This window comes from Lottia gigantea, assembly GCF_000327385.1.
Source record: "Lottia gigantea unplaced genomic scaffold LOTGIsca_89, whole genome shotgun sequence".
In the NCBI taxonomy this organism is placed as follows: domain Eukaryota; kingdom Metazoa; phylum Mollusca; class Gastropoda; family Lottiidae; genus Lottia; species Lottia gigantea.
The window spans coordinates 109,024-113,421 of record NW_008710923.1 but is presented as its reverse complement, the minus strand read 5'-3'; positions in this window follow the sequence as shown (position 1 = coordinate 113,421).

Genomic DNA, 4,398 nt, shown 5'->3' with positions numbered 1-4,398 from the left:
TCCATCCTTCGACCCAAATACATAGCGAGTCCCAGATCCATCTTGCATAGGGGCGTGTAGTAGCTGAGACTTGGACTCCATACATTGACCCAAAGCTTGTTAGTGGATGAACTCGGGATATTCAATTCTGAACATCCAGCAGAACGCTATAAATATATTAGGAGTCTTGATGAACACCATGGTGTTTCATGTGTTCCATTCAACATGTGCTTGAGAGGTAACATTTAAAAATGTACACACAGTGTTCAGAAAGGAATGGTAAATTAACACATAGTGTTCACATTGGACGTTAATATGGTAAATATAATGGTAGAATGTTCAAATGTTAATGTCAAGAGTTCAAATTAGAACACATATGGACGCGTCAGGCGTCCGTTAGGTTTACAGTGTATTAGCAAGCATTTTCATTTTATAAATGAAATTAAGAGAACCCTTCTTTAATAATCAGCACCTGTAATGAATTTATAACATTTCTTCACCTTTTGAATATGTATGTAAGTCTAGGATAAAGTTAAAACATGGATAAGAAATTCTGACTCTATGTCTTTGAGAAACACAAACATTAATAGCCTAATTGTTAAATAATGTATTTATTTAGATCTAGATCTAAATCTATTTTTTATATTTTCGTATCCATCAATCCGTAATGTAAATAATTTCTAAATCACGTTATTTTTCATGAGATTCTATGCAGCGATTGCTGCCACAAGCCGCCACAGGTCTGCTTTTTAAGCCAGCCAGCCGCCGCCGTGTTACTTCCGCTGGCCGCTACAATATCTACAGAACGAGTAGCATTTGCATTTGCTTCTTATTGAACAGGTGGCTGTGCTCAGTATGAAAAGCCCTCTCTGGTGGATATGACAACAACCATTCCAAATTCTCACTCACTGAATTCTTTCATCAAGTGTGCGAGTGAAAATATGTTTTCTACTACAGGTTTAATTGTGAATGCTAAACGAAGTTCACTTGATGTTCTGAACATGATCTTCTTTATTCACAACATCATCAAGTATGACTTGTAATTCTTTGCTGGGTTAGTGAAGTAAAAATTGCAGTCCAGATATTAGAGGTTCCAGATATACTGAGCTAAAGACTCTAGAATCTAATACAATTTAGACGCCCTGAAGGGAAGTAAGTAATGATAAAATCAGAATGCAATTAAACAGTCCTATGTAGTCTTATGACACAACAGCTCTCTCATAAATGGAATGTCCTCTGAAATTGATAACATCAAATACAGAAAATCCAAGACTAAATTGTCACTAAAATTAAGACTACATTTCAAGTATAGCCTAAGTCTGTATGGCGGGTTTACAATATCTACTGAACGAGTAACATTTGCATTTGCTTCTTATTGAACAGGTGGCTGTATTGGATCAGGAGGTTCATTATGGTTGTTTTCTGTAACAGGATCTTCGAAGTAAATGTCGGATCACCATCGGAATCAGTTTCGTTTTCTGGATTTTTTTGAGATGAACCCTTTTGAATATGATCCAAATTCGTCCATGAACTAGTTGAAGGTTCATGATCTATAATAGTTCCAGATTTATTGTTGTTATTAGGTGCAAAATCCCGAAATATCACTTTCTCTCCCAAGAAAAAATAAACATTGCTTTGCTCGATCTTTCGTTGATGATTACTAACGTCAAATATATCATTTGGCCTAACCAAAGCTAACCTGGTGCGTAATTGGCGTCCTAAAAATAATTCCGCTGGAGTAGCCTACGTAAGGTAGTGGATTGCGTAGTGCTTCGGTAAGTAAGCAAGAAGTTGTCAAATGGCATTCTTGAAAGTTTGTACAAATCTCTGTGCTTGTCCGTTTGATGCAGGGTGATATGTAGATACATAAGTGTAATGGATACCATTTTTCTTCAGAAAAGGTGTGTATTTAGCTGATTGAAATGGAGGTACATTGTCTGAAAAATATTTCTTTGGTAAACCATATCTTGAAAATATGCCACGTGAAGCATTAATTGTCGCTTCAGTATTAATTGTTGCTTCAGCATTAGTTGTTGGTTTCATTGGACAGTGGACATCGGGCCATTTAGAATAAACATCAACTAAAATCAGGAAATGCTGACTTACTTGAGTAGCGAAATCAATATATATGAGTTGAAATGGTCTGGAAGGCCATGACCAAGGAGTGAGAGGAACCTTTGCTGGATTATTACGAGTTTGTTGACATCTGTTGCAATTTCTGGCGATGCATTCAATGTCGGTGTCTATGTTGGGCCACCATACATAGCTTCTGGCTTGACTTTTCTTCTTCTTGACTACACCCAAATGAGATTCATGTAGTTCTTGGAGGTTTCTGGGAATGATTACTCTCATTCCAAAGAGCAAGAAGAAAGTAGGGCCCCAGGCTAGGATCTTGACTACCTTCCATCCATCCCGTTTCTGTTAAATGGCTTACCTTGGATGTTACTGGGTCAACTATATTTGATCTGGATATCTGAGTACTATGTGTGATAGGAAGTTTATCTAGACGTGAAGATATTGAATAGATAGTTTCTTCTACGTATATATCTGCAGTATGAGATAGCGGAAGTCTTGACAACTCGTCAGCTTTAGCTATATCTTCTGACTTCTTGTACTTGATATCGTATATATAGGATGGATGTAATAATGACCAGCGCTGGATTCTGGCTGCAGGAAGCACACAGGCGTGATACTATCTGGGCTAAGATCTTTAACAAAGATTTATGATCTGTGAAAAGCGTAAACTTTCGTTCATATAGGTACATGTAGAACCTGGAAACACAAAAACTGATGGCTAAGGCTTCTTTCTCGATTTGGCTGTAATTTTTCTCAGCAGAATTGAGTGAACGAGATGCATAAGTAATAGGTCGATCACAGCCACTAGGAAATTTGTGAGAAATGACAGCTAGTACACCATATTGACTTGCATCACATTCTAGGATGATAGGAATACTCGGATTATAATGAATCAATTCTGTGCCTGAAACAAGAATATCATCTTGGATGCAGACGATACCTTCAAGACCTTGGAGGATAATGTCCATGGTTCTTTGAAATATGCTAGGAGATGAAGCAATGACAAAAGGCAATCTTTTGTATCGATAAAGTCCTTTAATAATAGTTACATATTGTTGACTTTCTTCGTCCACTTTGTGAGTCAGGGCTACCTCATACGTCAGTACGTCAGTGAGTTCGTCACTCCGTCAATGAGTTTGCCACTCCGTCAATGAGTTCGTCACTACGTCAGTGAGTTCGCCACTCCGTCACTGGAGTCCATCAATACGTCGATGCTACCTTACAATTTTATAACTTTTGTTTTTATTAAGTTCTTAAACGAAAAACGACATTTGACGGAGTATTTAAATCAAATCGTCTATAGAACATGTCAAAAACTAAAAAAAAAAATTTCGTACAAATTGGGGAATATCTAATTTCCATCAGTAAACGAAAATAAGATACAAGCTAATGACTTCGATTTTCGTGTTTTTAAAGCATCGTAACTCGTTTCTATTATTGTATGAACCTATATCAACATTCTTGCTATATCGATCTCAATTTGGTATGAGGTAGCCCTGACTCAAATATCTTGTATGTAGGCTATACAAAAAGGCCAGAATTTTAACAATTCTTGGTATGCTTACGTATAATTTTGTGTACATCATTTAATATGATTTTTTTACGAACGATTTTTGAGTTAATTGATTTTGATCTATCCAAAATAAACGAATTTGGCATGTGAATACGAACGAGACTGCAGTTGTAACCTGATCTTGATGGACTTTGGCATGTTATGTATATTGTTGAGAACTTATCGCGATTTGTCTTCGAAATGGATTGGTGATCACTATAGAAAAAAATTTCTTCTGCTTTTGTCGAAATTTGGAATGCTATATTGGAAATAACTTTGGATCTTCAATTTATGTTCAATTAACGGTTTTTTTAGTTATTGATCTTTGTTTGGCAAACACAGCGTCAAAGTTTTCCTGGGAACACAGTTATCTCTTCCACCGATTATTGTTTTGACATTAATTTGGTTATAATTTAATTACCGTAATTATTTACATCTGTTTATTATTTAAGATTTTGTAAACTTTTTATGATTATCAGGGACACTGATTTGCACCATTCTAATTTTCAGATCTGCGTTTCTTGCAATTCCACTAAAACGAAGGATTTTTTTTCCATTGACATCAGACAGTCATAAAATTGACCCAACCTTTCATTGGAGCCAGTCCGTTAACACAGCGCTTCTTCATGCGTCGCTCCGGCATTGGTGTCAATGGATCCGTCATTTCGTCATTGGCTTTATCCGTTATTGCTGTCACTTCGTCAATCATCACAGTGACGGAGTGGCGAACTCACTGACGGAGTGGCGAACTCATTGACGGAGTGGCGAACTCACTGACGGACTGACGAATG